Genomic DNA, 14,074 nt, shown 5'->3' with positions numbered 1-14,074 from the left:
AACGTCATAATCTGGACGTCTTCTTGTTGGACGTTGGAACCAGACGTATGGAAAAAACGTCACAATTTATCTATCTAAGATGGGTTTATTTACATATAAACATATATGCAAGGTGTTAAATAATAATATGCTTATATTTATTTTCACCTGCTTGATTATTGTGCCACAAGATCAATATATTTTGATTGTAATAAAATTGAAAATAGAAATGGGGAATATGTCAAAGAGACAAAAACCCGACAAAAGAGCAGACAACAGCCGAAGGCCACCAAACGGTCTTCAACGCAGCTAGAAAATCACTTACCCGGAGGTGGTCCTCAGCGGGCCCCTAAATACAATTATGTACTATTTTATTGAAAATGGACGTCACACCCAACTCTGAAACATATATAAATAACATATATAAATGAACTAAAATTTAAAAAAAAACATACAAAAACTAACAAAGGCCAGAGGCTCCTGACTTGGGACAGGCGAAAATGCGCTTGTAAATTCACGAAGAAAAAATATATATATAATGTAGGACTCTAAAGTGCGATGGTACTCTAAAGTGCGATGGTAACGCTAAAGTGCGATGGTCTACGCTAAAGTACGATGGCGTCTCACGCTAAAGTGCGATGGTTGTTTGTTCGCTAAAGTACGATGGTGTGTCACGCTAAAGTGCGATGGTTCAAAGGGTAAGATTCGAAGTAATAAAACATCGAGGTTTAAAAAGTCTTTTTGCAAAAGCTAGTATGCTAAGGCATAACATATGTGATAGGCTTTACAATTAACCGGTTGACTGAAGTGATTGCTTCTAAATTAACAAGTCCGACCAAGTAATAATTGCTATATTAAAGGTAATTCAAGTTTTGCAAATATTATAAATCATGTAAAATAAATATTTAACAATTCGGAGCATATTGAATATTTGGATAATTGGTGTAGAATGCCGTTCACACTAATGTTACAATCTCCCTTACATTTGTCATTGAAAATTAAAAATCCTTAATTAGTTCATTGTCGGAATATGCAACATTTATTTGCGTTAGCTTAAATCTAAATGCGATAGAAATGCAATGTTCCCCCGAGCTTTCTCCTTTTCCGTATTTTCCTACAATATACAACTACGAACTTATGTTTTAACAGACAATTTATAATTAACGCATGCATGAAAACATGTATCTCTATTTTACCGACGTTACTTTTCATTAAAATCGACGGCATTTTAACGGGGATCACAAAGTAAACTGCCACATAAACAATGATTCGAATGTACCCGTTTGCTTCAAGTAGAAGCAGGATAAGTATGCGTATACTGTTTCGAATTTATATAGTAAAATGGTCGACTGTAGGATACAAGTCCTTTTTCCAGCACTCGAAAAAAATAAACATTGTGATGTAGCCGACAAAAGAACGGTTAAATTCAATCAATTACTCGTAAATCATGGACATATATGGTGTAAAAATTATTAATCAAATATTCCTAATATATTTTCCGGTATGTTCATTAATAGTTTGTATAAACAACTGTTAACGTCATTATCGAACTACGTTTTTACGTCTAAATTTTCCCGGACTATCGCACTTTAGCGTGTGGAACCACGTACTTTAGCGTAGACCATCGCACGTTAGCGTGACCATCGTACTTTAGCGTCCCCATCGCACTTTAGAGTCCTACATATGTATATATAAAAGATAAAAACTATATTATGCAAGGTGAAAATCCTCTGCATTTCGAATTGATTAAAAGAAAGTATGGTCCGTTCCTGCAAATAAATGCTTATACATGCATGTTATACAAACGCATTTATATTTGTGTACGTAGACTAATGGTGAAGTTGTACTCTCTGAAGATATTCACCAGAATATAAATGAATGTGTTTAGTAGCGGATTCAGAAATATGTCTCTCGGAGATACTATATATCTGAGAAAATAAAATATCCTTATTTCTTTTTTGACCCAAAAATGTTTTGAAATGTTGATTGGCAATTAAAACAGGGTATACTAAAAACCAAAGGACGCGTCATTTCATATATACGAATAAGACCTGGAATGACCGAATTACACATGAAAATTTAATTTTAGCACATATTTGTGACTTTCAAACATTTGTTTTTAAATAATTGTACGTAAAAAAATTACGACCACCCAATGTGTTAATTTTGGACCACCAAAGTGGAGCGCTCACGCCACGACAAGGCACATAAGAATGTGAGGGTGGGCACCTCCCCAATAAAACCCTGAATATGTTCTATCTAATTTCCCTTTAAATTACCCTTTTAAGTTACTGTAGGTAACTGTCAAGAATAATTATGCTTCATCGTATATATATATTATCTACATTTTCTAATTTTTCACATTATAATCAAAAGTTACGATGTATTAATTAGAACGAAAGAAAACTTTTTACAGGAACCCTCTTGAGAGATAACAGGAAACGGGCATACCTGTCGTAGTACGCAAAAAACTTTTTATTTAGAATTTATTGTAAAAATTTAAAACTACTAAGATATCCTGCAGAAGGTACGGACATACCTGTTCTAGTCCGCGTAAACACTTTATTTAGAATTTATTGAATAAGTTTAAAACTATTACATATCCTGCACAAGGCACGGCATACCTGTCGTAGTCCGCGTAAACTTTTTATTTAGAATTTATTGTAAAAGTTTAAAACTACTAAGATATCCTGCACAAGGCATGAGCATACTTGTTGTAATTCGCGTAAACACTTTATTTAGAATTTATTGTAAAAGTTTAAAACTACTAAGATATCCTGCACAAAGACACGGGCATACCTGTTGTAATCTGCGTTAACACTTTATTTAGAATTTATTGTTAAAGTTTAAAACTACTAAGATATCCTGCACCAAGGCACGGGCATACCTGTTGTAATCTGCGTTAACACTTTATTTAGAATTTATTGAATAAGTTTAAAACTATTAGATATCCTGCACAAGGCACGGCATACCTGTCGTAGTCCGCGTAAACACTTTATTTAGAATTTATTGTAAAAGTTTAAAACTACTAACAAATCCTGCACAAGGCACGGGCATACATGTTGTAGTCCGCGAAAACACTTTATTTAGAATTTATTGCAAAAGTTTAAAACTACTAAGATATCCTGCACAAGGCATGGGCATACCTGTTGTAGACCGCGTAGACACTTTCTTTTGGAATTTATTGTTAAAGTTTAAAACTACTAACTTAAAGATATCCTGCACAAGGCACGGGCATACATGTTGTAGTCCGCGTAAACACTTTATTTAGAATTTATTGAAAAAGTTTAAAACTACTAAGATATCGTGTACAAGGCACGCGCATACCTGTTGTAGTCTGCGTAAACTCTTTATTTAGAATGATTGCAAAAATTTCAAACTACTAAGATATCCTGCACAAGGCATGGGCATACCTGTTGTAGTCTGCGTAAACTCTTTATTTAGAATTTATTGTAAAAGTTTAAAACTACTAAGATATCCTGCACAAGGCACGGGCATACCTGTTGTAGTCCGCGTAAACACTTTATTTCGAATTTATTGAAAAAGTTTAAAACTACTAAGATATCCTGCACAAGGCACGGGCATACCTGTTGTAGTCCGCGTAAACACTTTATTTAAAATTTATTGTAAAAGTTTAAAACTACTAAGATATCCTGCACAAGGCATGGGCATACCTGTTGTAGACCGCGTAGACACTTTCTTTTGGAATTTATTGTTAAAGTTTAAAACTACTAACTTAAAGATATCCTGCACAAGGCACGGGCATACATGTTGTAGTCCGCGTAAACACTTTATTTAGAATTTATTGAAAAAGTTTAAAACTACTAAGATATCGTGTACAAGGCACGCGCATACCTGTTGTAGTCTGCGTAAACTCTTTATTTAGAATGATTGCAAAAATTTCAAACTACTAAGATATCCTGCACAAGGCATGGGCATACCTGTTGTAGTCTGCGTAAACTCTTTATTTAGAATTTATTGTAAAAGTTTAAAACTACTGAGATATCCTGCACAAGGCACGGGCATACCTGTTGTAGTCCGCGTAAACACTTTATTTCGAATTTATTGAAAAAGTTTAAAACTACTAAGATATCCTGCACAAGGCACGGGCATACCTGTTGTAGTCCGCGTAAACACTTTATTTAAAATTTATTGTAAAAGTTTAAAACTACTAAGATATCCTGCACAAGGCATGGGCATACCTGTTGTAGTCTGCGTAAACTCTTTATTTAGAATTTATTGTAAAAGTTTAAAACTTCTAAGATATCCTGCACAAGGCACGGGCATACCTGTTGTAGTCCGCGTAAACACTTTATTTCGAATTTATTGAAAAAGTTTAAAACTTCTAAGATATCCTGCACAAGGCACGGGCATACCTGTTGTAGTCCGCGTAAACACTTTATTTAAAATTTATTGTAAAAGTTTAAAACTACTAAGGTACACAAGGCACGGGCATACATGTTGTAGTCCGCGTAAACTCTTTATTTAGAATTTATTGTAAGACTTTAAAACTACTAAGATATCCTGCACAAGGCACAGGCACAGCTGTTGTAATCTGCGTAAACACTTTATTTAGAATTTATTGTAAAAGTTTAAAACTACTAAGATATCCTGCACAAGGCACAGGCACACCTGTTGTAATCTGCGTAAACACTTTGTTTAGAATTTATTGTAAAAGTTTAAAACTACTAAGTTATCCTGCACAAGGCACGGGCATACATGTTGTAGTCTGCGTAAACTCTTTATTTAGAATTTATTGTAAAAGTTTAAAACTACTAAGATATCCTGCACAAGGCACGGGCATACCTGTTGTAGTCCGCGTAAACACTTTATTTCGAATTTATTGAAAAAGTTTAAAACTACTAAGATATCCTGCACAAGGCACGGGCATACCTGTTGTAGTCCGCGTAAACACTTTATTTAAAATTTATTGTAAAAGTTTAAAACTACTAAGGTACACAAGGCACGGGCATACATGTTGTAGTCCGCGTAAACACTTTATTTAGAATTTATTGTAAGACTTTAAAACTACTAAGATATCCTGCACAAGGCACAGGCACAGCTGTTGTAATCTGCGTAAACACTTTATTTAGAATTTATTGTAAAAGTTTAAAACTACTAAGATATCCTGCACAAGGCACAGGCACACCTGTTGTAATCTGCGTAAACACTTTGTTTAGACTTTATTGTAAAAGTTTAAAACTACTAAGTTATCCTGCACAAGGCACGGGCATACATGTTGTAGTCCGCGTAACCACTTTATTTATAAAATATTGTAAAAGTTTAAAACTACTAAGAAATCCTGCACAAAGCACGGGCATTCATGTTGTAGTCCGCGTAAACACTTTATTTAGAATTTATTGTAAAAGTTTAAAACTACTAAGAAATCCTGCACAAGGCACGGGCATACATGTTGTAGTCCGCGAAAACACTTTATTTAGAATTTATTGCAAAAGTTTAAAACTACTAAGATATCCTGCACAAGGCATGGGCATACCTGTTGTAGACCGCGTAGACACTTTCTTTTGGAATTTATTGTTAAAGTTTAAAACTACTAAGATATCCTGCACAAGGCACGGGCATACATGTTGTAGTCCGCGTAAACACTTTATTTAGAATTTATTGAAAAAGTTTAAAACTACTAAGATATCGTGTACAAGGCACGGGCATACCTGTTGTAGTCTGCGTAAACTCTTTATTTAGAATGATTGCAAAAATTTCAAACTACTAAGATATCCTGCACAAGGCACGGGCATACCTGTTGTAGTCTGCGTAAACTCTTTATTTAGAATTTATTGTAAAAGTTTAAAACTACTAAGATATCCTGCACAAGGCACGGGCATACCTGTTGTAGTCCGCGTAAACACTTTATTTCGAATTTATTGAAAAAGTTTAAAACTACTAAGATATCCTGCACAAGGCACGGGCATACCTGTTGTAGTCCGCGTAAACACTTTATTTAAAATTTATTGTAAAAGTTTAAATCTACTAAGAAATCCTGCACAAGGCACGGGCATACATGTTGCAGTCCGCAAAAACACTTTATTTAGAATTTGATGTAAAAGTTTAAAACTACTAAGATATCCTGCACAAGGCATGGGCATACCTGTTGTAGACCGCGTAGACACTTTATTTAGAATTTATTGTTAAAGTTCCAATCTACTAAGATATCCTTCACAAGGCACGGGCATACATGTTGTAGTCTGCGTAAACACTTTATTTAGAATTTATTGAAAAAGTTTAAAACTACTAAGATATCCTGCAAAAGGCACGGGCATACCTGTTGTAGTCCGCGTAAACTCTTTATTTAGAATTTATTGCCAAAGTTTAAAACTACTGAGATATCCGACACAAGGCACGGGCATACCTGTTGTAGTCCGCGTAAACACTTTATTTAGAATTTATTGTAAAAGTTTAAAATTACCAAGATATCATGCACAAAGACACGGGCATACCTGTTTTAGTCCGCGTAGACTCTTTATTTGGAATTTATTGCAAAAGTTTAAAACTACTAAGATATCATGCACACGGCACGGGCGTACCTGTTTTAGTCCGCGTAAACTCTTTATTTGGAATTTATTGCAAAAGTTTAAAACTACTAAGATATCCTGCACAAGGCATGGGCATACCTGTTGTAGTGCGCGTTAACAGTTTATTTTAAATTTATTGAAAAAGTTTAAAGCTTCTGAGATATCCTGCACAAGGCACGGGAATACCTGTTGTAGTCCGCGTAACCACTTTATTTATAAAATATTGTAAAAGTTTAAAACTACTTAGAAATCCTGCACAAGGCACGGGCATACATGTTGTAGTCCGCGTAACCACATTATTTAGAATTTATTGTAAAAGTTTAAAACTACTAAGATATCCTGCACAAGACACGGGCATACCTGTTGTAATCTGCGTTAACACTTTATTTAGAATTTATTGTTAAAGTGTAAAACTACTAAGATATCCTGCACAAGGCACGGGCATACCTGTTGTAATCTGCGTAAACACTTTGTTTAGAATTTATTGTAAAAAATTAAAACTACTAAGATATCCTGCCCAAGGCACGGGCATACCTGTTGTTATCTGCGTAAACTCTTTATTTAGAATTTATTGTAAAAGTTTAAAACTACTAAGATATCCTGCACAAGGCACGGCATACATGTTGTAGTCTGCGTAAACACCTTATTTAGAATTTATTGTAAAAGTTTAAAACTACTAAGATATCCTGCCCAAGGCACGGGCATACCTGTTGTTATCTGCGTAAACTCTTTATTTAGAATTTATTGTAAAAGTTTAAAACTACTAAGATATCCTGCACAAGGCACAGGCACACCTGTTGTAATCTGCGTAAACACTTTGTTTAGAATTTATTGTAAAAGTTTAAAACTACTAAGTTATCCTGCACAAGGCACGGGCATACATGTTGTAGTCCGAGTAACCACTTTATTTATAAAATATTGTAAAAGTTTAAAACTACTAAGATATCCTGCACAAGACACGGGCATACCTGTTGTAATCTGCGTTAACACTTTATTTAGAATTTATTGTTAAAGTGTAAAACTACTAAGATATCCTGCACAAGGCACGGGCATACCTGTTGTAATCTGCGTAAACACTTTGTTTAGAATTTATTGTAAAAAATTAAAACTACTAAGATATCCTGCCCAAGGCACGGGCATACCTGTTGTTATCTGCGTAAACTCTTTATTTAGAATTTATTGTAAAAGTTTAAAACTACTAAGATATCCTGCACAAGGCACGGCATACATGTTGTAGTCTGCGTAAACACCTTATTTAGAATTTATTGTAAAAGTTTAAAACTACTAAGATATCCTGCCCAAGGCACGGGCATACCTGTTGTTATCTGCGTAAACTCTTTATTTAGAATTTATTGTAAAAGTTTAAAACTACTAAGACATCCTGCACAAGGCACAGGCACACCTGTTGTAATCTGCGTAAACACTTTGTTTAGAATTTATTGTAAAAGTTTAAAACTACTAAGTTATCCTGCACAAGGCACGGGCATACATGTTGTAGTCCGAGTAACCACTTTATTTATAAAATATTGTAAAAGTTTAAAACTACTAAGAAATCCTGAATAAGGCACGGGCATACATGTTGTAGTCCGCGTAAACACTTTATTTAGAATTTATTGTAAAAGTTTAAAACTACTAAGAAATCCTGCACAAGGCACGGGCATACATGTTGTAGTCCGCGAAAACACTTTATTTAGAATTTATTGCAAAAGTTTAAAACTACTAAGATATAATGCACAAGGCATGGGCATACCTGTTGTAGACCGCGTAGACACTTTATTTAGAATTTATTGTTCAAGTTTAAAACTACTAAGATATCCTGCACAAGGCATGGGCATACATGTTGTAGTTCGCGTAAACACTTTATTTAGAATTTATTGCAAACGTTTAAAACTACTAAGATATCGTGCACAAGGCACGGGCATACCTGTTGTAGTCTGCTTAAACTCTTTATTTAGAATTTATTGCAAAAATTTAAAACTACTAAGATATCCTGCACAAGGCATGGGCATACCTGTTGTAGTCTGCGTAAACTCTTTATTTAGAATTGATTGCAAAAATTTAAAACTACTAAGATATCCTGCACAAGGCATGGGCATACCTGTTGTAGTCCGCGTAAACATTTTATTTAGAATTTATTGTCAAAGTTTAAAACCACTGAGATATCCTGCACAAGGCACGGGCATACCTGTTGTAGTCCGCATAACCACTTTATTTATAAAATATTATAAAAGTTTAAAACTACTAAGATATCCGGCACAAGGCACGGGCATACCTGTTGTAGTCCGCGTAAACAATTTATTTAGAATTTATTGTAAACATTTAAAACTACTAAGATATCCTGCACAAGACACGGGCATACCTGTTGTTATCTGCGTTAACACTTTATTTAGAATTTATTGTAAAAGTTTAAAACTACTCAGATATCCTGCACAAGACATGGGCATACCTGTTGTAATCTGCGTTAACACTTTATTTAGAATTTATTGTAAAAGTTTAAAACTACTAAGATATCATGCACAAGGCATGGGCATACCTGTTATAGTCCGCGTAAACTCTTTATTTAGAATTTTTTGCAAAAGTTTAAAACTACTAAGATATCCTGTACAAGGCATGGGCATACCTGTTGTAGTCCGCGTAAACACTTTATTAAAAATTTATTGAAAAAGTTTAAAACTACTCAGATATCCTGCACAAGGCACAGGCACACCTCTTGTAATGTGCGTAAATTCTTTGTTTAGAATTTATTGTCAAAGTTTAAAACTACTAAGGTATCCTGCACAAGGCACGGGAATACATGTTGTAGTCCGCAAAAACACTTTATTTAGAATTTATTGTAAAAGTTTAAAACTACTAAGATATCCTCCACAGGGCACAGGCACAACTGTTGTAATGTGCGTTAACACTTTTTTTAGAATTTATTGTAAAAGTTTAAAACTACTAAGATATCCTGCACAAGGCACGGGCATACCTGTTGTAATCTGCGTTAACACTTTATTGAAAATTTATTGAAAAAGTTTAAAACTACTAAGATATCATGCACAAGGCATGGGCATACCTGTTATAGTCCGCGTAAGCTCTTTATTTATAATTTATTGCAAAAGTTTAAAACTACTAAGATATCCTGCACAAGGCATTGGCATACCTGTTGTAGTCCGCGTAAACACTTTATCTAAAATTTATTTAAAAAGTTTAAAACTACTAAGATATCCTGCACAAGGCACAGGCACACCTGTTGTAATCTGCGTTAACACTTTGTTTAGAATTTATAGTAAAATTTAAAACTACTAAGGTATCCTGCACAAGGCACGGGCATACATGTTGTAGTCCGCGTTAACACTTTATTTAGTATTTATTGTAAAAGTTTAAATCTACTAAGAAATCCTGCACATGGCACGGGCATACATGTTGTAGTCCGCGTAAACACTTTATTGAAAATTTATTGAAAAAGTTTAAAACTACTAAGATATCCTGAACAAGACACGGGCATACCTGTTGTAGTCCGCGTAAACACTTTATTTATAATTAATTGTAAAAGTTTAAAGCTACTGAGATATCCTGCACAAGGCACGGGAATACCTGTTGTAGTCCGCGTAACCACTTTATTTATAAAATATTGTAAAAGTTTAAACTACTTAGAAATCCTGCACAAGGCACGGGCATACATGTTGTAGTCCGCGTAAACACTTTATTTAGAATTTATAGTAAAAGTTTAAAACTACTAACATATCCTGCACAAGACACGGGCATACCTGTTGCAGTCCGCGTAAACACTTTATTTAAAATTTATTGAAAAAGTTGAAAACTACTAAGATATCCTGCACAAAGCACGGGCATACCTGTTGTAGTCCGCGTAAACTCTTTATTTAGAATTTATTGTAAAAGTTTAAAGCTACTGAGATATCCTGCACAAGGCACGGGCATACCTGTTGTAGACCGCGTAGACACTTTATTTAAAATTTATTGTTAAAGTTCAAATCTACTAAGATATCCTGCACAAGGCACGGGCATACCTGTTGTAGTCCGCGTAAACACTTTATTGAAAATTTATTGAAAAAGTTTAAAACTTCTAAGATATCCTGAACAAGACACGGGCATACCTGTTGTAGTCTGCGTAAACACTTTATTTAGAATTTATTGTAAAAGTTTAAAACCACTGAGATATTCTGCACAAGGCACGAGTATGCCTGTTGTAGTCCGCGTAACCACTTTATTTATAAAATATTATAAAAGTTTAAAACTACTAAGATATCCGACACAAGGCACGGGAATCTGTTGTAGTCCGCGTAAACACTTTATTTATAATTTATTGTAAAAATTTAAAACTACTAAGATATCATGCACAAGGCACGGGCATACCTGTTATAGTCCGCGTAAGCTCTTTATTTAGAATTTATTGCAAAAGTTTAAAACCACTAAGATATCCTGCACAAGGCATGGGCATACCTTTTGTAGTGCGCGTTAACAGTTTATTTAAAATTTATTGAAAAAGTTTAAAACTACTAAGATATCGTGCACAAGGCACAGGCACACCTGTTGTAATCTTCGTAAACTCTTTCTTTAGAATTTATTGCAAAAGTTTAAAACTACTAAGATATCCTCACAAGGCACGGGCATACATGTTGTAGTCCGCGTTAACACTTTATTGAGAATTTATTGTAAAAGTTTAAAGCTACTGAGATATCCTGCACAAGGCACGGGAATACCTGTTGTAGTCCGCGTAACCACTTTATTTATAAAATATTGTAAAAGTTTAAAACTACTTAGAAATCCAGCACAAGGCACGGGCATACATGTTGTAGTCCGCGTAAACACTTTATTTAGAATTTATTGTAAAAGTTTAAAACTACTAAGATATCCTGCACAAGGCACGGGCATACCTGTTGCAGTCCGCGTAAACACTTTATTTAAAATTTATTGAAAAAGTTTAAAACTACTAAGATATCCTGCACAAGGCACGGGCATACCTGTTGTAGTCCGCGTAAACTCTTTATTTAGAATTTATTGTAAAAGTTTAAAACCACTGAGATATCCTGCACAAGGCACGGGCATACCTGTTGCAGTCCGCATAACCACTTTATTTATAAAATATTATAAAAGTTTAAAACTACTAAGATATCCGGCACAAGTCACGGGCATACATGTTGTAGTCCGCGTAAACACTTTATTTAGAATTTATTGTAAAAGTTTAAAACTACTAAGATATCCTGCACAAGGCACAGGCACAACTGTTGTAATCTGCGTTAACACTTTATTTAGAATTTATTGTTAAAGTTTAAAACTACTAAGATATCCTGCACAAGGCACGGGCATACCTGTTGTAATCTGCGTTAACACTTTATTTAGAATTTATTGTAAAAGTTTAAAACTACTAAGATATCATGCACAAGGCATGGGCATACCTGTTATAGTCCGCGTAAGCTCTTTATTTAGAATTTATTGCAAAAGTTTAAAACCACTAAGATATCCTGCACAAGGCATGGGCATACCTTTTGTAGTGCGCGTTAACAGTTTATTTAAAATTTATTGAAAAAGTTTAAAACTACTAAGATATCCTGCACAAGGCACAGACACACCTGTTGTAGTCCGCGTAACCACTTTATTTATAAAATATTGTAAAAGTTTAAACCTACTAAGATATCATGCACAAGGCACGGGCATACCTGTTGCAGTCCGCGTAAACACTTTATTTAAAATTTATTGAAAAAGTTGAAAACTACTAAGATATCCTGCACAAGGCACGGGCATACCTGTTGTAGTCCGCGTAAACTCTTTATTTAGAATTTATTGTAAAAGTTTAAAACCACTGAGTAACCTGCACAAGGCACGGGCATACCTGTTGTAGTCCGCGTAACAGATATATTTATAAAATATTATAAAAGTTTTAAACTACTAAGATATCCGGCACAAGGCACGGGCATAGATGTTATAGTCCGCGTAAACACTTTATTTAGAATTTATTGTAAAAGTTTAAAACTACTAGATATCCTGTACAAGGCACGGGCATACATGTTGTAATCTGCGTTAACACTTTATTAAGAATTTATTGTAAAAGTTTAAAACTACTAAGATATCATGCACAAGGCACGGGCATACCTGTTGTAGACCGCGTAAACACTTTATTTCGAATTTATTGTAAACGTTTACACCTACTAAGATATCCTGCACAAGGCATGGGCATACCTGTTATATTCCGCAAAAACACTTTATTTAGAATTTATTGTAAAATTTTAAAAATACTAAGATATCCTGCACAAGGCACGGGCATACCTGTTGTAGTCCGCAAAAACACTTTATTTAGAATTTATTGTAAAGGTTTAATAAAACTACTAAGATATCCTGCACAAGGCACGGGCATACTTGTTGTAGTCCGCGTAAATATTTTATTTAGAATTTATTTTTAATGTTTAAAACTACAAAGATATCCTGCACAAGACACGGTCATACATGTTGTAATCTGCGTAATCACTTTATTTAGGATTCATTGTCAAAGTTTAAAACTACTAAGATATCCTGCACAAGGCACGGGCATACCTGTTGTAGTCCGCGGAAACACTTTTTTTTAGAATGTATTGTAAAAGTTTAAAACTACTAAGATATCCTGCACAAGGCATGGGCATACCTGTTGTAGTCCGCGAAAACACTTTATTTAGAATTGATTGTAAATGTTTAAAACTACTAAGATATCCTGCACAAGGCACGGGCATACCTGTCGTAGTCCGCGATAGCATTTTATGTAGGTTTAATTGTAAAAGTTTAAAACTACTAAGATATCCTGCACAAGGCACGGGCATATCTGTTGTAGTCCGTGAAAACACTTTATTTAGGATTAATTGTAAAAATTTAAAACAACTAAGATATCCTGCACATGACACGAAGTCTGCAAAACACTTTATATAGAATTTATTGCAAAAACTACTGAGATATCTTGCACAAGACACGGACATACATGTGTCATCATCCGTACCCCTTGTAGTCAGTGTAAGATTTAATGTTAAACATTTAACGCTTTTTGGACTGGAATTTCTGGCAAGGTTTTTTTCAAAACACCCACCTTACCTAAGTGTAAAAAGGAGAACATCGACTAGAAGATTTTAAATGGATGTAACATAACAGTAAAATTACAAAATAACATAAACGTGTCCATATTATTCTCTATGTGCGGTGGATCGTAAAATTGAAATGCTAAAAAAACCCTCTAATTTTGCATTATTGAGGCCAGGGTGTTTTCCTCAATTTGGAGTTTGAAAAGCAGATAACATGTCAATCGGTCTAAATCTTGAATGAAATGTGCAAATTTCAAGAGTAGTGTGTAATGCATGTGCAAGACTTTTCGTGTTCTTATAGAAAATTATGTATTGTATCATATTTATGGTTAAATTTTACAAAAGAACAGAATTCTTTGTTTGATTAACCTTTTTTAACTTTGTCCATCAAGGGGAGGTTACTCAGATATATGGTTGATAAATCCGATTAAGTTATTTCAAAAATAGAATGTGTCATGAACTTATCTTATTTTTTTTGGTGTAGCAAGAAAACAAGTCCGGTGACGCCATTTATTTCTTTGT

This window comes from Mytilus edulis, chromosome 5 (genome assembly GCF_963676685.1).
Source record: "Mytilus edulis chromosome 5, xbMytEdul2.2, whole genome shotgun sequence".
NCBI lineage: Eukaryota > Metazoa > Mollusca > Bivalvia > Mytilida > Mytilidae > Mytilus > Mytilus edulis.
This window is presented reverse-complemented; position numbering follows the sequence as displayed.